Consider the following 25044-nt stretch of genomic DNA (forward strand, 5'->3'; position numbering starts at 1 on the left):
TCGGATTACTACGCATTAATTAATATTTTAAAACTACATAATCCCAACGGTTACTTTGCGGCAGCCGTGACCAACGGCAGATGAGATAAAAAATAAAATTTTATAATTTTACCAAATGCACAGTGTATATAAATTTTTATAAACATTTCTTAGGGTTTATAATAAAATAATAGCATAAAAGATAAAGAAAATATTTCCCGGCATTGGCATACATCGATAAACTTTAAATCGTAAACTTCTGAAACATCTGGTGCATCTCAGCATTGTTTTGTTTAGTTTTTTTATGAACAATATTTATAAATTCCTATAGTAAAACAATATATTTTCTTTATAGTTTTAATATGTATCAAATTCTATTCTTAATATGGATGTTACCAATTTTCAATCAATTATTTAAATCATAACTTAATTTTCAAATGCTCAGACCCAGTTTCACTAGTCTTTGTTTGTTAAATATAAACGAGGCATTTTCTAACGCACCTTCAAAAATATAATTGTCTGGTAAAATATTTCCGTTTCACGATGAAAAATTAACAACGCATTGTTAAATGACCGGCTACCAAAATATTCGTTCTTGATATAAGACGACCAAATTGAAGTTATAGTGTTTAGTATGACATATTCCCTACGATGCATAACTTTATCCCTTGATCGTATATATCTCTCGATACGTCACTTGTTAGCATTTAATGCGAACAAATTGTATATATCGTTGATTGCATGGATTTGGCACACAAAAAGCTTTCCTTACAGTTTACTAGATATAACCTGTCAAAATCATGTGGTCAATTTATTGGCATAAATTGTATTCAAGTTATAAACAATGAAAAGAGTATCTAATTTGCAATGTCATAGAAAAGAGGGAGGCCACATTTTTCATTATATGAAAAAGATTTTAAATTAATATATATTAATTTATTTTAAATCTCCTTATTAATAAATACAATTAAATAGTCGAAAATGACAAAACAAGATGCTGTTACTATGGTTACATAACGCCATGGGTGGGATTGGACATTTTAGTTTTGACAATACAATGGATTAAGAGTCCGTTAGCTATTAGACGGAACTCTAGAGCAGGAATTTATATTGATGTCTTGTTAAGACATTTAAACAGATATTAGTGCGTGGTGGGACGCTTGACACATCTAACAGTACATCAAACACCCTAACAAACGTTATTTATTTAACGTTGATTGGTGAGACTGGGTCTTAAAGTCTACATAAATAAGAACTCATTTTATGAATCTTATTCAGAGTTTCTCCAAGCGTCAATATAAAAATCACAATTGGAATTTATTTTACCTGTATAAAGTCTTTTGTATAATCAACATCAAAGAAACATAAATCAGTGTAAATTTGTCGTAAATTTATATAATAAAAAATCTGAAAGACCGCTTCATAGGAATGATTGTGATTTATCAAGTTTTATACTTTCTACTATTGAGATGTGTAATGGAACATAACATGAATGTTATTATAGTATGAATCTTTTTAATAATTTAGTTCTCAGCGAAAGTCAATACCTGTATAGTTGAAGTAATGCCGTTACTTAATGTGTTTTATGTATGGCTTCAAATCTTAAGGATTTTCCTCAATTTTCCCAGGATTTCATAATTAAGTCTTGTTGTAACCATCATGGGCCCATCTGTGAAGTCTAGTCTAGTAACTTTATAGTTAAATAAATCTAAATCGGTTGGCGTTGAAGTTACTTGTTCATTTGTCCCAAACATATGTAATAAAAACTTTAGACTTATGTGGTTTGCTCACGGTTGCCAGAGTCAAAAGTGGACCAAATTGAAATGGATTTAAACAGGAAGCACCAGCTGTCAAATAAGAAAAATCATTAGAATCGTTACACCAGACCAAAATTAATAGGTAACAAACAAAAAAAATACAGACCAATTGATGACCTTTTCCTTTTTTTTGGAGTCCGTTGATAATTAATCTTTCTGTATGTTAAACTGACCTTAGATTATTTAGATATTATAATATTTAAAAGCTTTAACCACAATGTCGTCGTGAGCCATGTTTCTTTTGACTCAAAAGAAGAGACTGTAGGAATAAGATCGTTAAACGAAAAATAACAACGTAAATACAATGTAACCCAAAAAAATTTTACATATATCCAAGACATAACTGTAATTATCACTATCACTTAGGAAAGCTAGAGGTCTATAAACTTGCCAAATCATGGCAAATAATGTTGGTTTAAGGAACAAAAATTCTGGATAGGTTTATTTTTCATCTTAACCTTAAATTTCAAAAAAGAAAGACGCGTATAAAATACTTCAAACAACACTTGTAATATTAGATTGGTTATCATCATCAGCCTATAGGAACCCAGCTGAGCAAAGGCCTCTTCTCACATGAAGAAGGTTAGAGCAATAATCACCACGCTTGCTCAAGACGAGCTGGCGATTTCAATCTTATAATATGAAATTATAAGACCAGGTTTCCTCACGATGTTTTCCTTCACCGTCCGTCAGTGGTATCTAAATACTCTTAGAAAGTGCATATGATTCGGAAAAGATCACATTGGTACTTGCCAAGTTTCGAACCTGCGTCCTCACGTATGAGAGGCGGGCCTTTTAACCTCCAGGCCACCACGACTTTCATTAGATTGATGATGCTATCTTTAGTCAAATGATTTACGAAAAGCAAGGACATTCTATGTAATATTATTAATCCTGTGCTTTTGTGTAGTAGTGAAACGGACCTATGACACAATCGTTAATAAACACCCGAGGTGCGATAACGTATGTAATTTTATCGATAAGCATAATAATGAAGGTCAGTAAAAGCTAAGTACGTATTTACGGTATTATTACAGAATACTGAGAATTAATGTGCAGAAATTTAAAATTATGGCTACAGTTGTGTTTTGTGTTGTGACTCTTAGTCCTAACACCTCATACAAAATTAGTTCAACATTTCAAAAAGCTCTCCAAATTTCATAGTTTAACAAGATTTTAATCCCTCTTTTAGGCAATCGTATAACCTGGAGGAGATAGAAATACATTGAATTGATATGACTAACACCATCTCCTTACAGGAAATAGGCATTAAGTGACGTCACTATCCTATACTTAAAGAAGGAAAAGGATGTTCAGTATTGTTACGTATCTAATTAAATCATCGAACAAAATATAGCAATCACATTTCCTTTTTATTATGAATACATTTGAAGCTTACAATATATGTTCATTATAGTCACATGTGTCAAATTTATAAGTAAAAAGATGTAATCATCAAAATACGTTGAAAATAAGCATCATGAGGAAATACAAAATTCAGCTTATTACAGAATGAAGAGCTGTGTGTTGTTGAGGACACTTCATCTGGTCAAGAGTCGGAGCTGACAGTTCAGCACTTGACCCGCTACTGAAGAAATGATTTTTTGCTCTTGTTGTTTTAGAAACAGATGTTTCAGCAATATTCTTAGCAACGAATATTAAGCAATGTTTTTTTAAATATAATATATATTTTTTGATAATATAATACATAACAAAATTCGAATTTCACTTATTTTTAGTTATCACTCCTACATAAGTATTACAAAGATTTATAAGTGTAACAAAAAGTAAACTAAACAACACTAAATTTATGAGAAATATAGGAAATACAAACAAAACAATAAATAAAAAATCAATTTTTTTATTTATTTATTTAGTTATGAAGCTAATTGATAGATGTGAAGATATTGAAAGCTAATTGCAGCTCCAATGTGATGCGACTAACTTTGATATAACTGCGTTTAGACTCTATAGGTCTTTTATTGTTATATTTTATCAAACAATTTCGTCATTTTAAGTTCTTTAGATTCCAATCTCTCAATAGTGATTAGTGACACAATATTTAGACCACAAACTCTGAGAACCGTTAGAACTTTCTTTCAGACGGATATTTGGTTTCTTGTTGCTCAATTTAACTTTACCTTTTATGTTAGTGCGTATTATTTGTTTGATAACTTTGTTATCTGATAAATGAGTTGTGTCTATATTACTCCAGTAGCGTGTCTTAATTTACATTTATTACGGTTATGAAAATAGTACCCCAACTCGTGTTTTTATTATATTCTATTTAATAATATGCTTATTTAAAATTTTTTGCGTTTTCCAATTTTTTTCAATGTTTTTGTATAGTGTAGTGATATATTTTTATAAGTACTTGATATTGAAATGAGATCAAATTTGCTTCGTTATATTTATAACTTAATTAAAATTTAATACACTAACTACACATTTACATGAGATAACTTAATAAACTCCGATAGAAAACATGCCAGAATAAAATAAAATTACCTACCAACATTTTCTTACAATGCTATCTTTTATAATTTAAGAAAAGGGTCTAATAATTCACCAAAATGTTTTCATTGTGGCTTTTGCCTTTTGTTTATAAAGATAATATCTTATCGTAGCCGAAAACCTAAACAAAAGTTTTCTATGAAATCTCGTCGGATGAATTAAAACATGAATTAATTTCCAAAATATACTTTGTTCTCAAAATATTGCTCTCTAATTCACTATTTACTTCTATTTTTAAAAACAGCTATTTTTGAGTTGATTACTAACAATGATATATTAATATAACAAGACTTTTATCAAACTAAAAACATAATGATAAATACATCTATATTGAATTATAGTGTACAAGAAAAGCAAAAGTAAAGTTAAATGTTGAAGCCATAATCCGAGATACAGCGACATATAAAGTGACGTAACTAATTTCAAATACGGACATTGTTCGTGACAAAGTAACAAAGTGACTTTGTTACTAATATGTATTCATGAAGTAATTCAAAGTAAAGTTAAGTAAGTGAGAACCTCCTAATAGTAAAAAAACTAGATTCTTTATGAGCGATCTCAATAATTTTTTTCTATTTTTATTTGATAAACCTCTCAAAGAGGAGCTTTTCAATTTATTTAAGTGCCTCTTAACAAAGTTTTATACAGGTAGAGTACACCAATTAAAAGAGTATCAAATATAAAAAAAGCAATAATAGATTAACACAGTATAAGCAAATATAAAGCAGATTTAACAACTTGCAATTTGAAAGAAGAATTCATTAGTTACTAATAAATGACACAGCATTTTAATGTCATAAACATGTATAATTGTGAGAGCTTTCTAGCCTGATGTACGAATCAGTTAGTGAAGTATGTGGACACTTAAAATAATTATTAATGATTATATGAATGTATGGCATGTTCATATTTAAATATATTCTCTTGTCCTTAATTTGGAAGTCGATTCTTAAGAACAAATTTCTATCAGATTTATATATTTACGTCCTCCTTGAACGCGGAGTAAATGAAAAACAAATATAAAGGAGGTAAGTACTCTTCAAAACGCTTTCTTTTGCCTTGTTAAAGAAATTTAAAGTTGTTTTGTATTTTTTTAATGTCCCTTTCAAATATATATACTTGTATGAGGAAAGGTTATACCGAATTCGATAGAGGATTGAGTTAGCTAAGACTAATTGTAGTTACTAATTTAGAACAAAAAATTGTTATTTGTCAAGGAGATTTTAATGTCCAATATCTGCACCTGCATGGGTGAACAAATGTAACAACAATGATTGGGGCAGCATTTACTTGGTTGACAAAGGTAAATGCATGGAAAAGCTTTATGTACTGTGAGACTAGTTAAGACTAGTCTTACATAAGTGTAACGTTAAAAATAAGCCATACATTGAATAAAAAACTAAAATTAAGTTAAATTACTAAAAACCAATAAAGGGTCACGTTCGTTATTTCTAGCACGATTTGCGAAATATAAATATATTAGTAACTATTATTTATATCAAACGTAGTAAAAAAAATACATTAAAGAAAGAGGTTTTCCTATAATGTAATTAAATACTGTAAATAACTTCGTACGAATTGTAGGAGCATATAAATATATCAGCTGTGGACATTCGTAGGTGAAAGTTGTGGTGAAAGTAATTCCCAGTTTTACGAGTACAGAGGGTCGCATAATGAAACTGAAACCTTTAATTAAGTCGTGTAATTTAAAAACAGCCGTGTGAGCTTGCAGATTCGTTAATAAAGGACTATCCTGGTCCGGCTAAAAATTGTATTTTTGGGTCAAACGTAAATTATTTTGCTAAAATTTGTCCAGTCCAGGACAGAAGTAAAGTAAAGAGACTATAATTAGTACATTTTATAGCTTAAAGTACGGACTAGACGTATGTTGTGAAATAATACTATTTTGTTTTGCATGTTCGTGATGTACAAAATCGACAATTCAATTTCCTATAAATGAACGTAGAACCTTAAAAATAGCGACGTAACATTTCATAAAAGTGTTAGTTCAGCTGGGTACAAAACTTTTTTATTAAAACCATACTAGATTCCGAAATTTTAATTAATATGTTCTGCTAATATAGTAGACGACAGTAATTAAAACAACAGTTTTTTTGTGTTTTTAAAGTTAATATCCTGAATTTTTCACATTTTTTTCACTAATAGTAAAACATTTTGCTTCATATTGAAAAAAAACCTTTGCTCTGATTATGTGTCATTCGCACTCTCCCGAACTCCAACAGCAAGTGAAAGTTTGCTTTCCCTTTTATTCTTTTATTAAAATTTCAATTTCCTTAACTCTCATATACCTTAAATTGTATTCCTTACAGCCCAGTGTTACAAATTTGATGTCGATATTTGTATGCGTGTGGGCGTGCGTGTGTGCCTCATTTGTGTATCGTCTGTGTGTTTGTTTATCTGTTGTCATCTTATCTCTTAAACAGATCTGCCAATTTCGATGCTGTTCTTTTCATTTGACAATATCGGCTCTTTTCTAAAATTATTTATGGTATTTTGGTCTATGACGGCTGGATTCCTGTGTTCTAGTACAATCTTTAAGTGATAATTAATAAAAAAATACTATTATATTATAAATATTTTATAATGATTATTGCTATAAAGAATAATAGAATAGAAATAACATGTTAAGTGATATCTCAAAAGGCAAATAATGTATCACAAACTAAGCTTCTAATTTCCTATATGAACTACAAACTTATTTTTTCCACCCCAATATTGTAATCTTAATGTTTTATTTTAATATTTTTCTGAAGTTTCGATAACTTCTTAGCAACTGTGATTACGGACAGATGAGTCAAAGATGTCACCTTAAGCCAAATCTAAATGGTGTTAAAGATATGTCATTTTCGGGTTTCCCTTTTAACGTTTTTATTTCTAGTACACTCATATCCTCTTATCCTCAATGATATCAAACATAGTGTATATTATATGTATTTGCATTATTAAGTTAAAAATACATATATTGTTAAGAAAAAATTCAAATAAACTGCTATTAAATATTTCTAAAAGCGAAAAGTGTAACAAACGGAAGCCAAGAAAGATTGTTCCATTGTAACTTCACATTTTAAAAATATTCTCTGGCAGCCTTCAAATCTCTTTGTACTTCAAAGCTTTTTCTTTTGTAAAACCTCTATGAAGTCATAAAAGCCATATAAAATATATATTTTTTAATTTACCTTTCACAAAACATGAACACAAGAGTCGGCTACTAGACAAATAGATTTGATGTTCAGTATTTTATTTTTAAAAATCTGTCATTAAATCTATATTGTAAGCTCACTAACTTAAATGTAAAATATTGTATTTCAAATTATATTTTACACTAAAAGAATTAAACAAAGGTTTGAGAAAATGACACAGTAGAGCAAACTAGACGGTTAAATTGATAAGATTTTTATCTTTTGACTTCAAAATTTTACATTATTAGTAAATGACGTAGGTATATCATACAGTTTTGACTAGGTATTATATGTGTATAATAAAAAGAAAGAAGGGGTCGTAGTATAAATATTAAAACATAGCAGATTAGTTAGTATAAAATCATAAGCAGTAGAGAGGGAAAAGGTTATGAGTATAGTTAAAACATAGGAAGGTCAAAAAGTATATGTACATATATATAGAGTGGCGACTCAAAATAATTGTATATCGGTTCAGTTGTTCGTAATCCGGTATTAATATGACATTTTATTATTCATATTATTATAATTATCTGATTACAATTAAAATTAATAAAAATGAAAACTTTTATCCAAACAAAAAGGCAATCAAATATTTTTGTTAAAAATACAATTCACCTTTATAACATAACTCTTTTACGTTAGTAATAATAAAAATGCAATAAAAATTTTTGCACTAGCAGAATTTGTTTAATACTAAATTAGATCTTTATTTGTAGCTTTAACAAAATGTCTTTAAACTAAGTATGAGGTATGAAAAATTTCTGTCCGTATTATAGTTCTTTTCTCTGAAAGCAATATGTGATAGAAACTTTACTTAAATATCGATGTGATAGTTATTTACAAAATTTTTGACATTAACATGACAAAGCTATTGGTTTTTGGCACTAGAAAAATGTTTTAAAATCAATACAACGAAGAAAAAATATTAAAGCCATATATTTGAAACAAATAAGGATATAATAAAATTATTCTCACAATATCACATTAGAGCTCCCGACTCGGCAACTCAATCGACCCGCTAATTGAGTTGCGGAGTGTGATATTAATGTATCGTATCGTATTGATTCCTCTTTTATAACTAAACTAAAGATATGAACATATTATATTGTTCATTGAAGTTGAAGTTGTTCAATGGATTTAATTAATAACATTTATCTTTCATGAGATAACATTTTTTTTTTTCATGATAATGTGAGATGGATTCCTCGAAATCTAACGTCCCATTTTCGTGGCGTATAGAGAGCATGTTAATGTGAACGTTACGTGGGCTTTAGCCTTGTTAAATATTAATGAAGATCCGCGGCTGTAGAATAGAATCTACACAATGTTATTACGATCTTAACAATGAAACGAGACAAACATAAACCAAAAGCTTAAAATGACGAGTGACAAAGTGATAGCTCAGAATTTAACTTCAATTATAAAATGGGAGAGTAAAAGATGATTTTGAATTTAAGTGATTATAAAGTTAATAGAGAAAATATTTATATTTATGATTAATGTTAAAACACAATATGATGAAATCTTGCATAAAGTTTCTGATGGTTGTATCTTAGATTTAGTCCATTTTTATTTAAATTTTTCAGTTTCAAGTAGCCCTAGTCAAATGAAAAATATTTCATATTTTTTTAAAAATAGTTTATAAGTAGTACATCAATGACTCGATCATTTAAATTTCAGTCGTGGTTAGTTAATGTCACTACGATAATAATCATGATTTATTTGTATACATGCATTTGCTTCCAGATAATATAATTTTCAATGCCAGAAGATAGCTCAATAAAAAAAAATATATAAAATACGAGAGAATGATATTCTATAATTTCTTTTATATAATTTATTTAAAATATAACTTATAAATAAAATTAAGTTTTCTGAAAATAAAAATAACAATTTGTTGTCTTTAAAATATTATTAATATTAAATTTGGTCCAAGCTGCGTGACAGCTCTTGACCTATATTTTTCATAAAACTTAATCCGAACGTTGGTTAAGTTTTGTTATAAATATATATTTTTATCAAAAGACCGGATTAATAACAAAGGTCAAAACAAAAATTAAAAAACTTGAATAGAAAATCCTTTAAGAGTATTTTTATAAGTGTAAACAGTACACACCACAACTCACGTAACGATATTTATTATTTATCTATGTCAAATATTACGCTAGATTAAAAATAATACTTTCTGTTCCTGTTTTATATTGACTTAACTTGGCGTAGTGTTTCTGTTTCAATCGTACGTCCAGCATCTCTTTAGTAAATGAAACCGTTTCTATAATTATTTTGTAGGAATGTTCCAATTATACAAATGAAATGAAAATAAGATGTTTGTATTCATGTAGAAATAAATATAACTGCAAGCTGATAGTCTCCGACTATTACCTTTGTCTGAGAAACCATTAAGTGTGTACAAAGATTTCATTTAAACCAAGCTTTATCTTTACGTAGAAATAAATACATAAAGAAACAATATGCTTTACAAACATAAATAAGATATAAAGACTACAGAAAGTTTTGTTTTAAAATAATTGAATCGTAAAATAAATAAAACTTTAATCTACATTAAATGTTTACTAGAAAAAGATAAAACATATAAACAAAGTAGAAACCTTTCCTTCATGTAACTGGTTTGATTGACTTGACTAGGAGTAATATATTATGCTATAACAAAACTATGAAAAGAAAATCTTGCAACTCAGTTTCTTTACCGTAAAAACTTGTACCGCAAAAGTCAGATCCATGTTTTAGTCACTTAGTTAAGTAAAGGGCAAATTATTTCGATTTCATTAAACTAAAGGCTGCTGTCTTAGATGATAGCGTTATTTGCTGAACTAACAATATCGTGTAGTGACCACATGAATAATAAAACACAATTTGATTCAATTAGAGCATTTAGTTTGGTTGCCAAGTATAATGTATTGTAAAGATTGCCAACGGATTTTGTTACAACTTTATATTTATAAGAAGTTCAATTTTGGAATTACATTTCTTAATTACCTCCATATGTATATATATATATATATTAGGATTTCAAATATTATAATAAAACTTATTTTTTTCTGTTTTAATACATTTAATACAAATTTTATTCTAAAGCTTCCGTGTAATAAAAGTGGCTTAGAGGTTTCATGATCAGTCAGTCAGTCAGTCAGTGAGTTTCAAATTTGAAAAACTTTCACTTCTTATAATCCATAAATTCCCAATTCAAATGGATTGAAATTTATTATATATTGTGTTTATACAACGACTACTGATTTTCATTATATTCGCTGGGTGCGTGACTCCAGCACCTTCTAACGATACAACTTACGGTGGCTCTTTTGAGAAAATAAACATGTATTGGATATCAAATAGTTATTGAAAAAATAAAATAAACTTTAAAAAAAAAATTTTTCAATGTGAAATGTGATATATTACACAGAGTGAATATTAAATTAATTTTTTTTCCGTGGTAATATAAAAAATAAAATAAAACAGGTATTGCTAAATCATTAACTATATCAAATAATACGTCTAAATTTTTTTGTCGATTATTTCTATTAATCTAAATATTTTAATCAAAACTTAATTTTTTTACGTACCTACTCAAAACTGTGGATTCGTTGACTTTACGTCTTCTATAAACTGATGGAAAAATAGTTGGAGCGTAATTAGGACTTGATTCAACATCTGATTTTTCACCGCCAATGAAGTGTTCACTGCATATAACATCCATAGGTTTTGGCGACCATAACGATCCATCAATACTTTACAAAAAAATATTAATTAAATTATTACTCCGTTTTCTTACACGACATACACATGTATATGACATTATTCTATAGAATATGGTTGTAGGTTATAGTAATACTTACTTTTGCCTTTTAACAGCAGTTATCCATATTTTTCGCTGATTTAATTTCCACTTGGCAACCGGAAACTTATAAAATTTACAATTACTATTCCTACTAGTATTTTTGCAATCGACTACACAACAACTTTGATGACCCATTTTATTTTATTTATTTAATTAAACTGACACACGTGTTATTGTTATGGTCATAGATAATAAAGAGCCACCCGTAGTTCTGTATTGTCCGCAGTGAGCGCTGACATCACTTTTGTGTCCCCCACTATGCCTTACGCACCCAGCGAATAGGGGGTCAAAGTGGCCTGAACTACCAAAAAAAAAAAAAATTTGGCCGTGAAGCTTTTTGCGCGACTTACCAGGTGATAACTGCCTATCACAATACAGCAAAGTGTAGCACCTTTATATCCACCTAATAATTATTACTGTTATAGAAATAAATATCTTCACTCTTCATACATATGTAAATACTGTAATAGGTTTTTTGCTTCTGTTCATAAATACGCAATATTATATTAATAGCGACACTTATAAAATTCATCTCTTGACATTTGTTGACGGCGCCTATTATCTAACACTGTCAAATTACTTTAACAACACAGGCGATAAAATGTCTATGATCCCCTGACTGTGCCATCCTTATCCTATGAAGTCATGAAGATACTGTTAGAGGGATATTGTCTGATTAAAAGAAAATAGTATAGTCCCCTTTGGGTCGCTCAATAACAGCATGAAATGCATTTTAAATAGCTATTTTATTTTATTATATATATCGGATTTAATACAAATTCATTATTTTAAAGACAGGACGCCAGCCTCGCTGACGTTACTAATGTCACTTGTTTCAGTACGTTCCAGATATTTTAAAATGAAACTTCAATTCTTCTAAAAGTTCTTATATTTCTCGAAGGTTCTTCATAATCACATTCTTTATGATCCGCACTCACTGAACTCTGCAGTCCGCTGTCGTGCGTCTAGACGTCATATTTATACCAGAATTCAAACATAGTTCTATTCTCTTTGATTTCGTTTTACTTTTAACAATAGTAACGACGACCAATAAGTTGTTATAATAATTGATGACAGTTATTTTCATGTTGCATCCGTCATTGAAGCTGCTTGCGCCGATATAAATGTTTTTCCAATATTTTCTCAAAACAGCCGATTTACAAGTTGAAGTTCATAATTGATCAAAGTTACGCAAAAAAGAAAATAGTTGTGTATTGATTAAGTTTTGTACAGTAAAGTTTATGCCTATAAAACATTGCTTATTAAAAGTTATATTTTTTTAGTTTGAAGTAAGTATGAATATGAAATAAAAAATTCTTGAGTCAATATTATCAAACATAAAATTATGAATTTATAAATAGTGAGTACGATTTCGTAAGCATGAAATTAAAATTTGTATCTAACTTTATATAAATTAATGAGAAAATGTGTTTTAGGTAATTAATTGTTGATGCCAGGTAAAAGCGGCTTAAGCCCATAAAGCCTGTTACTCACTAAGCGGATTACAGAACATTTACAAATAAACAATGTACTAACACAGAGTTCTTTAAGTCTTTGACGAAAAAAAACTCTAATAAATTATATTGAACCTTCTCAACAAGATTCATTTAAGAATATTTGTTTGATATATAACTTATAACACATTTTTTTTTAAATAAGGTTCAATAGAAATTGTTCCCCGATCGCCACTAGCTGCTAAACCTGACAAAAGTCTCCCGACTGTTCCGGTTTAAGCAACCTCCACCTATAAACTTCAAATAGTCCTACATAACGTTTACCAATACACAGTTTCCATACTAATGTAGTGGACTCCACAGATTGTCTGCATATCTGGAGACATGATCGGTGTATTTACACTTCAGTCTACTACGTCTACTACTAAAATACCGAGGATTGTACGCTAGATGGTAGATGTATTAAATATTCATAGGAGAGCCACTCATGGCCAGTGACTTCAGAAACATAACATTAACCACATTTTAGTTTCCTAGACACCACCAGTTTTGAAGAATCGCTTAGACTCTTCAGCATGAATTCCAATGTCTGCAAAGCTTTTGCTTAGATGCTGTTTGGTTTCTCGCTTAATTTGCCCGAGTGTCTATGTGATCTATGGAACTGATAACTTTTCGAAATACATTAAATGCATTTGAAGTCTTTGAATTTAGGGGCAGGATGGGTCGTGATGACACTTGGAAACAACCTGTGCAAATACGTCAAGAGGGTTATCTTTGGAAGGTCTTCAGTAATCATCACACCTCTGCTCCGTCAGTATTCATCAATTCATTCAATTTAGAGTCAAAAGTTAAAAAAAAAAAACAGAACAAAAAATAAGCAATAAAATTAACAAGGAAAATTATGACTATATAAGACAAAGATATGGTTACTGAAGATTAACAATAGTTTTGAGTAATCAAGATCCCAATTTTCCAATCAACAGGCTTTATTGCTATAAAAATAATTTTTTACATTGTACAAAACCATTAGTGGTAACTTACTACTTCTAATGTAATTAAAATGTTAGTGAGAAGTATAAATTAAGACGACTAAAAAGGGTTTTTTATTATTAAAATACCTTTTTTAGAAAGATTTATAAAAAGTAACAAAAAACCATAACCAGAAACAATGCCTATGTTAAAATATTTTTTTAATATACCCGTATGCGTCTGTGATGCATGGGTAATAAACTTTATGAAGGACACACTATTGTAAAACGGTAAAACGAAAATATATTGGCGTCAGTCACACACACACACACACACGTCCGCGGGAACTTGTTTTATTCAGTACATGGGAGGCACCAGAGATGTTAGTGAACGTTTTATATATTTTTATATTATTTAATTAGTTTACGGCTAAGTTTAGCATATAAAAGATGACTATTCTCTTTTTGTTAAATACAGAACCGGAGGATAAGATATTTTTAATAAAATGTTTATTAACTACTAATAATAGTCAACGAAACTCCACGCGAATTGAAAATGTTTTTTGCAAAAGATTAATCATTTATTATTATTAAATTATAGACCTTTAAACTATTTAAATGTTTTGATATAACCATTATAAACATGACTGAACATAAACCGTATTGCTGTGAGATTGACATTTGAAAATGTAATAACAGGAAGGTGACCTTGACCCAAGTGTCGTGTCGTCAGGTGTCGTGTCGTCAGGTGTCGTGAGAGTCTTTCAGAAAATACAACACATTAAAGAACTGTTGTATTTTTGTAAATTGAAACTAGACCTAAATTGAGATCTAAGATTTTCGCGAGTATTCATTTAAATGAAACTAGTATTATTCGGATTTACTACGCGGATTTTATTATTTAAAAACTACATAATCCCGACGTTTCGGTTACTTTGCAGCAACCGTGATCACGGGCAGACGAGGTGTGAATGATTCACCGATTCACCAAAGTAACCGAAACGTCGGGATTATGTAGTTTTTAAATAATAAAATCCGCGTAGTAAATCCGAATAATACTAGTTTCATTTAGACCTAAATTTTTATTTTCATCAATTTTGTATGTAGGTGCTAACATCGTAAATAATATAACATAGGTATAGAATTTTTGTATTTTTTTTAAGCCTTACATAAATAAATATACGTAGGTCCCTTTAAAATGAAGATAATTCAAAACATTTCTATTTTGTTGAAATCTATCATTGAAATGACTTTACTAATTAATTTCTGACATAAAAAATCTTTTGAAGGAATTCTCAAACGAGTCAGCCAGGTTTTTTTATAATAACGAAGCATTGATTCTAGTTTGTTTTTTATTTGTATGAAAGAGTTGAGTTATTTTCTGTTTACACTTTATTCTTAAGTATTAGAATCAAGAGTTAAAAAAAAATAGAGTGTAAGATTCTGTTTTCTGGATAGTGAATAGATTTGCAAGAAATATTTAACGTTTCAAGAGAATATAATTTAATTTTCTTTGTATAAAATATACATTCATAAAACAAAACTATTTTGAGCTAAGACAGGTAATAACAAATAATATAAATATACTCGTATTTATTCTTGAAAGGACGGACTAGCTTGACGGATAGGTTCAGTGTAAGTGTTTGTTTTCTTGTTTATTTGTTTATTCAGCCGAATATTCGAATCTTACTTTATCATTTATAAAATACCAAAGCTTTAGTTCGGTTCATGGCAAAGAGTCAAAACATCCAGCAAAAAATATCAGTTACGCTGTATTTTTCGAAATATGTATTTTTAAGAGTTTAGTCTCATAGAGGCACGGGATGGTTTATTAGGAAATACTTAAAATACCTTTTATTACCTAAAATGAAACAAAATTTATACATGTTGTACTTTGAATGAATGTTAACACTATATATTTTGTAAGTTTATTTAAAACCGAATTAGGATCATAATGGTTACGGTGACCAAAACAACTTTGTGTATAATTTGAGTATAACAAATTTGATAGTGAACAGGTCTGAAACATAATAAATAAATTCCGGTTTACTGAATCAATATACCTTCTACTTTACGGTGAGTGAATTATTTTTTAGTTTACTGACAATTTTAGATCTTTCACATATTAAACTGACAATTTTAGATTTTCACTTTAAACCACGTGTTTGAGTATACCTTGGTGCAGAAAAGTATTTGGTCCTAAAAAAAATTTGTGACACTTGAAAGTCAAAAGCTGAAAAATATTTAGGTATCAAAAAAATTAAGGCAAAATCATGTAAACAACCCCTTTATCACCAACAACATGCCCGTGCCTTGTCAGCACGGCAAGAACCATTTGAAGACGATGACCGCCAAATACGAGATTACCAGTCAGTGGCAGAAGTGAAGGGAGTTTCTATCAAGACAATATACAAATCACGCAAAAAGTAAACGAATTTTTAAGACTTAACTTCTTGAGATATTTAAAAATCGTTGGTGGTAGATCACAAATAATAAGACCAATTGACAGACATTTTCATCTCGACTGCCCATGATCTTGTATGCTGCAAAGAGAACCAAAACATCGGAAGTATGTCATTTTAAAAAAAAATAAAAAAACACCTTGTATATCCGAAAATCTTAGTTTTATTTGAATATCTAAGTTAACTTTGGTCGAGTCACGCTTATTTTTGTAACCTATGAATTTATCTACACTATGTTGTTTCAGTTTCGATTATAAATTTACGATTGTAAGAAAAACGTATATTAGAGGGATATGGTCGTGGTACAGAAAAAGTTCCAATCATTCAGTATTAGTATCTACTCTCTCCGATCAAAATTCGAAAAAGATATTGAAAAATGAAGGAAAATATGAAGATGAAAATATATTTGATTTAAAGTATTATGAATAGTTCAGTTGAAATTTCGATTACTTCTTTATCCCAAAATAAATGACTTGAAACTTTAGTCAGCAACATAATGTTATGTTGTAATAATGTGGAAAGAGACAAACAGGGTGAAATAGCCATAAAAATACTTTAAACGACACCTGGTAAAGAAAATGTAGAGACGGAATGAGCGAAGGCAGCTCAATCAGACCTGTTTCACAGAAGACGCTAACTAACAAACTAGAAAAACCAGAAGTTGTTCTAAATATCTTTATGTTTCAAAATATCTTTATATCTTAACTGAATTTAGTTTAATTAAGAGTAATTATACGTGTAATATGTTAATTTTGTTTGCATAAGTTAGATGTTATTAGTAACTATAACTGGCGCGTTACTTTAAATTTATGTATTGTTTATGTTCACGGTAAATCTGTATGTACACACATTATCAGTAATTCCAATACATACTAATAATAATATCTTATCACAAACGTTTGAATAATTCCATTTATTTTGTTACTATAAGAGAGTTTTGTATAACATAAAGCCGTTTTTTTTTTAAATACGGGGTTTTGATTTCTAATTTTAGTAAGTAAATTAATAAATATAACAACTATTATATATATATATGTATATATAGTATGATGATACTATTCTTTGCTAATTTTCTACCTGACTAAGAAATCATTTTGGTATCTGCTTGGTTGTTATGATAAATAAAAATTATTTAATAATGGAACCAACCCAAAAATGCCGAATAAACAATATTTGCCACCCCTGACAGCTGACGGGAATAGTAATGCTACTTTCATATAAAATTCCGATGTCATGAAATCACAAAGACAGGGACAAAGACATATTTCCAGTTATAATAAAGATATATATTAAAGGGCTAAGTGTATACTGAATATATAAAGAGGTCCAGAGTTGTATTAATACAAATTTGAAGAAGAAAATATGTCTTTATTTAAAGATTTTTTAAATTTGTTTACAGTTTTATACATGTATATAGTATTTTGATTTTTTTTCTGCCTTTGAATATACTTATAAAGTTTGCAAGGTGCAATGCAAGTTTTGGATGCAATTCGTAAAATTTTTGTCGTGTGAGAGCATACACCAGCTGCGACTATTCTCGCAAAACAAACGATTTGTGCGCTTCCTATGCACTCGTTTTATGTGTGAGGTTTAATAGTAGCAACTGTGATACGATCCACATACGTTCACGTGCATGACACAGAATAAATTACTCGTATCTATAAATAAGTTAAGCAGGGTTTAATCAATTTAATTCAATGATAGTTTCCATTTATTTTATCCGTAATTTTTATATTGCAGCCCAGTATTATGTCTTCAGGTATTTTCATTATTCTTATTCACAGGAAATTGCCAGAGTTTGCAGCTATGTGGTGAAGCCCCAACGGATGTCGTAATTAAGTATATTCATTACTTTTATCCTTCGAAAATTGGTTAGTGATGGCTGGTTTTACATACTGTGTGAACTGTGTTTTGGGATATTATAAGGACTTCGGGAAAAGAGACACTAATAAAAATGAGAATGATTATGGTCATGCTGTGCTTATGTGCTTATAATCACATCCAATTTCAGTATTTTAAGCTCACGATACAAGGTTGAATTCTCTACGTAACAAAAACATAAAAGACACGATAATTGTTTTTTTCTAAATTTTGTAATTATATATCACTTTCAGTCCTAGACATGAAATCTGCGCGTGGTGATTATATGTCGTTATGAAAATAAATTTATATATTTATTAACATTAGTGAAGTGAAATTAAGATTTTACTGAATTAAAATAATTTTGGGTTTGTTGATGACATCGACACTTAATAAATTTTAACCATGAGGCTGTTGTAAGGTCCAAACATTTAAAAAAAAGCCTCTTGTCTTTATATACGGTATCATAATTCAAATAGTAATATGATTTGAGCAACATTTCAAAAAAATATGATTTTTAACTCTGAACCTTTTGCATTGTCTAACTTTCCTTTTTGTGTTCTTATTCAGCAATTTGAGTAGTAGCACAAACATTGTAATTCGAGATTCGTAATTTTTCTCGAAAACAAAAACGCTGCACACATATTGTCGAGCCTTTTTCGAGGGCTTTCATATTTTCTGAATATGTGAATGAATGAAATGTATTATAAAACTTAGAACCAGTTTATAATTTTTTGATTAGCTTAAGATAGTTCTGCTATTTAAGAAAAGTACATTGAGACAAATTTTACTAATTGTCGAGGGCAATAAATAGGTTAGATTATTAATTTTAAATTGTATTTCATATATACAGAACCAAAAAAAAAAATAACTAGTTTTTGTCGACAGTTTTTTAGTTTTCTTTATTAAAAGATTTTTTTTTTATTGAAAATGACAAACAGTTTACGTAGGTGTTTTGTGTAACTATTATAATAATGCCAATTATTTATTTTATGAAAATGAATTATTTGAATTGATTGCTATTTAAAGTTTAACTTTTGCTCATAACCGTAACAATATGATTTATGTTTAATCAAACGATTAACAAGAACTATTCTAGAAAACTATTCTTATATAAATAAAAAATAAAAATATTAGCAACAGTTAGTACAATAATATATTGTACATACTTATTGTTACTGAAAATGTAACACTACGCGGAGGTTTAAATGACAATGTATGAAATGAAAGTGGAATAAGTGTATTGTTTTCAATATTAAAATGTATTGTAACAATGAGATTGTTTTCAACAATGTTGTAACAAAAAACATAGCTTTACTAATATGTTACAGTGAACTCACACTGTAATAGACTTCCATGAATTCATAATATTATGAATTATTTTACTTATTATTAGTAAACGTTATTTGATATCGCCATTACAATCAAATGTTACATAATTTCTTCATAGTACATAAAATAAAAATTAGATTAATTAAATCAATGAAATACTTTTAAATCTCATTGATTTTTTTAAATATAAACAGGTGTAGGTGACAATTACCTGGTTGATTCCAGTAAATACTATCGTGGAGAGAATTTTTGAAAAGCTGATGATACGTGAGAATTGTCTCTAAGGTTCATCATTATCATCAGCCTGTCGAAGCCCACTTCTGAGTAAAGACCTCTTCCCACATGGAGAAGGTTAGAGCATTAACCACCATGCTTGCTCAAGGCAGATTGGTAATTTCAAACTTATAATTTGAAATTATAAATCCAGGTTTACTCAGGACGTTTTCCTTCACCGTCTGTCAGCGGTTTTTAAATTTCTTATATCGCTGTAATGAGAATAGCTAATACAACGTAAATAATCAATAATAAGAAGGACTTGAAAATAAAAATATTGTAACCTCTAGTAAAGCCATTGATATAAATTAGCAATTTGTTTACTGAAGTGTAATAAATAGATATTTATGTTTTTTTCCGAATTCAAAACTTACCCAAGATTCCATAAATGTTTTCTTAATATACCTTATAGATTCTTCTAAAAAAATATGATACCATGTTTAAGGTAATAATATTGTGTTTGTACGTTTCAAACTATAGTTTATAGGAAGCTACATACTTTAACTACAACATAATATTGATAAATATTTATTCTGCATTTTTATAAAGATAGGATTTGTATCATAGAAAATATGTATTTTTTAAACATTGTTAATGTTAATATTTGTCAGAAAGCCTTTGTTCTATTTTATTTAGGGTATGGCGTCGTTCATAGACTCGGTCCCTCTGCAAAGATATTAAATTTTGCTTGCAATGTTAGGGCATAAATAAATTAATTCATTTGTTTGTAAAACATTGTTTCATTTGCTTTTGGGACAAATAATTCCAATTGTGTTCATACATTGTTCTGAAATGTTGCAAGAAATTTTATTTGTCATAAATAACTTACATATTTTGCTTTCATATATAATGACAGAATTATCCTTGGTTTGTGCCCCTTTTTAGAAAACGTATTTAAGTAGTCATAAGGGTTCATTTACTTTAAGAGAGTTGAAAGCTGTGAGGAGTATCCTTTCCCAATATCTTGCTTCTCTTTTACTCATATCATTTTGCTCATACATATCCCTCTATAAACCGCAGTGAATCCGTTACTATATCACCAATGTGAACAAGTATTGGTTAAATAAATCCGTATGAACATTAACGTGTACTTTGAATTGACCCAGACAGTAATTTGACAGAAATTTCAAAGATCAAATATCAAGTTCACACTGAATTCCTGACGGCAAACAACTTAAGTAATCTTAAGATGAGCCGCCCTAACAATGATATTTGTGCACTACCATATAGGGTCCTCGTCATATATTACTATGTATATAAATATTTTTATATAATATGCCTATCAAATGTTGCATTCATTTATTAAAAACTTGTGTCTGAAATCGAGAGTACTCTATCCAGGGTCTCCGTTTGAGGTAGGGATAACTTGGTTTCTATTCAACCCTAGCGACACAAAATATGTTTGCGGAACTTAGAAACTTAGCTTGCGGAACGTTGTAAACAACAGATCAATAAAAAAAACAGCATAAAATATATAAAATTAGGAAATCAGGGCCTTTCATTCATTAAGAGTGGGAAAATGAGTTAGTTTTAGAAAAAAATAACATTTAAGTGAACATAAAATGAGAACAGTAGACCGATTTCAATAAAATATGTTTCAGTTTTTCTAATCAATTAAGCTAAAGAGATCCAGATACGGATAGAGCTGAGCTTCGCTGCACTTAGTGAACCCCGTTGATCTTCTGACTATCTATATCATAAACTTTGAAAACGAAATATTTTTGTGAGTGCTTCCTTCCTGTGCCGAAACGTGGCCACTCACAATGAAAGTTGCTCACCAATTTCAAACGATTTAGCGAGCTATAGAAGGCTGTGCTCGAAGTTCCTTTAGGAAATCGAAACTGTAAAATAAAGTTTATTTGACAAATAACTAAGGTGGTTAAAAAACCGAAGTAGTTGTGGCCATATATGCAGTAAAATCAATAGCTATTCATGCAGAATCGTTCTACTGTGGACACCGTAAAACGATAAATAAGTTTATATAGTATCCTTATGGTGGTAGGCAGAGTTAAGACGAAAAGAGCTAAAGATCAAAACTGGAGGAGTGCTATTAATAAATTCTATAATAACCGGCACTTAACTGATTATATATTAGTTTAATAACGGTAAAGTTCCAGTGTAATTTGTATTGTTTTATGGTTAAATTTTAACAATAAAATGCCCTAACAAGTCTCGTTACGGTTTGTGTCTTATAGTATTATCTTTGTAAACTTTAAACTCGCTCTCTTCCTTAAGACTAATTAGTGCTGCAGCTTGTTTTTTTTTATTTTTGCAATCAACGTGAGCTTGTTACTTACCTTTGAACGGCCAACTTAAGTATGATTCCTATATTATAAAGAATACCGCATTTTCACTTCTTTATGCTATCCTAAATATGAGACTGTCTTATTTTAGAGATATTACTTAGATCTTATTAAGACAAGACTTTACAACATTACATATGTTACATTTTCCAAGGTTCCTACTCGTAAAGGAATTTTTTTTTTAGAAACTTAAACATGTTATACCATACAGTTTTTTATGTTAAATAATGTTTCTAACAATATTTTAAGAACTTTTAAAAATCTCAATCTGGAAGAGTCGAAATTTGTGTCTCACTTAACAATTTTCGACTTCGCTTTAGAGCTTATCAATTGTAGATTTTTTTTTCGGACAAAATCCTGTTTATAAAATGTTCTAGATCATTAGATAATTAAAAAAAAAATGTGTTTTAAAATATATAATTATTAAATAAAACATAATCAATTAATCCTATGATTCGATAATCTCGAACATTTATAAAGTTATAAAAATTATAATAAAATAATAGTAATTTCTGTAGTGGAGTTACAGATTTCAAATAAATCTGGTTATATAATAAAGAGTGTATAGCAACACGTAATTGAAATCAGGCCTAAAATAAAAAGGAAGGAAATTGTTTCTTTGGCAGCTTACTAGAAATATTTTTCGACTTTGGTCTCCCATTACCTAGATTGTTTTATCCACTTTTAAATGAAACTAGATTTACGGATAATATCCGTTTTTAATTATTTTATATTTCTGGAAATCATACGTGAAGCGGTTAGTCTTTCGGTAGCCAGAGCGCAAAAGGAAATAACCGCAAACGAGCAATCAGTAGGTTTTGTGAGAGAGGGCACTAGGGCTATCAAATCAAATGTCAAGCCTTACTCCATCCTTAAAGCGGCTTCGGATTGGACTGTAATGATGGATATGTATGAAAAACAATACAAAATCCCTGAGGATATTTGTGCGTCGGCCTCCAGACCAGACATATTTATGTATTTGCGAATTTTAATGCGCGTTGTTATAATAGAGCTTACTGTTCCTTGGGAAACCAACATCCCCAAAGACCATACCATCAAGGTCAACAAATATTACGAGCTCACTAGCGAACTCACTCGAAATAGGTTCGTCGTGGAATTATACGCGGTAGAAGTGGGAGCGAGAGGTATAACGGCTAAATCTTTCTACAACCTACTAAAAGATTTGGGCCTGTCCGGTGACCACATCAATTCATTCTTGGCACGTACTTCGAAGGCAGCTCTAGTAGGTTCTTTTCAAATTTGGTTAGGTAGGGAGAGGAGCTTGGACAGTGGAGGTGAGCGTTTAACGCGCGTTAGTTAGGGGCCCCTTACCTACACCTGGGTCCCAAGTACCGTTAAAGCTCCTCTCCCTGCAACGCGGTGGATGCGGCACCCGCACGGTGAATCCATTGAATGCTAAGAGGTTTCGTCTCATAATCCCGATGTTTCAATTCCTTTACAGCAACAGTGATCACGATTCACGTGCACGACGCACTTTCACCTCGTCTGCTTGTGATAAAAAACACATAGGTAGTATTTGAAAAATTTAGTGTAATTTAAATATATCCACGGGAAAATCTTAGATATTATTAGGCTTTATTCACATTTTTTTAGTTCAATAATTAGCAATAACAAGTGTTGTGATGTCTATTGAATCCATATGCGACGACGAAGACTATTGGATTAATTAATTAATTATTAATAGTAACTTATGAACACGCTAGCTTCTGATAATCCTCATTAAGCTTGTGTTTGGTAAGTAAAGGATCATAGACATAAAAAATATTAATTTATCAGTGTTATCAGAATACACCGTGCTTGATATAACTTGATGGAAAGTTAGTTTAACTTTATTGAAAATTAAGTCGACTTTTCCGTTACAATTTTACATACCGTATTCTGACAAAAATTTAATGTATTATATTTTAATTAGTTGTTGCAGCTTGTTTTCGCTTTATTTTTGTACATTACAAGTTCTGATACGCAGGTAAACTCTCAGAGTCACATTAACATTAATAAATTCTTTCCATTAATTTATGAATGTTGATCAATCAACTAATCGTATAAAAGTTGAAGATTTAGTTATTATAGTATAAAATAAATTTACCAAATTGAAAGTTTTTTATAAAAAAAAAATGTAAAAATAAATAACATAAATTTGAATCTGAACAGATCAAATATAGTTCTTGTGTTCTCCTGTATTAAGCTCCAAAACCAAAGAAAAAGTATTTTTTGAGAAAAATAAAGTAATCGGATTAAACAATATTATATTAACCACTAAAAGTGTGTACATTGTAAATAAAACTATAAGCTCTCATCTACCAAAACTAATGAATTATATTTTCCTCTTTTAAAAAACAAACATGAATTTTCTTTCTACAAAACTTAAATACAGATTTGATTTTATAGTTACGTATGTATGTGGCCATTGACCCAAATAGTGTTCAAGGACTGCGGTTACCGAATTTACAATAATAATTCGTCCCACGATAAGAGAGGCGAGGACTCCCTCACTGTCGCTTATTATACACGTAAATGGTTCTTTTATAATGATTTATAATTGAATAATTATAGACTTAATAAATAACATTCTATTATGTAATAGATGTAATGTAACATTAGCACGATCGTCAGTCTTCGTATATTGCAATATATAAATATATATATATATATATATTATCAAACTTTCATATAAGTACATTTACAGTTAATTATGAAAGTAACTGGATGATGAAAATTTTAAATATTACGTTAAAACTTTAACTTTTTCAAGAATTTCACCGATAAAGTAGTAATTCTAGACATTTCAATAGTTTGAGGAATTTTGTATCATACTTTGTCGAACAAAATATTTTATTACATAATGAGATCTAAGATTTTCGCGAGTATATTCATAGATATTCATAGAGTACATTCATGTATTCATTTAAATGAAACTAGTGTTATTCGGATTTACCACGCGGATTTTATTATTTAAAAACTACATAATCCCGACGTTTCGGTTACTTTGCAGCAACCGTGATCAC

This window comes from Danaus plexippus, assembly GCF_018135715.1.
Source record: "Danaus plexippus chromosome 16 unlocalized genomic scaffold, MEX_DaPlex mxdp_31, whole genome shotgun sequence".
In the NCBI taxonomy this organism is placed as follows: domain Eukaryota; kingdom Metazoa; phylum Arthropoda; class Insecta; order Lepidoptera; family Nymphalidae; genus Danaus; species Danaus plexippus.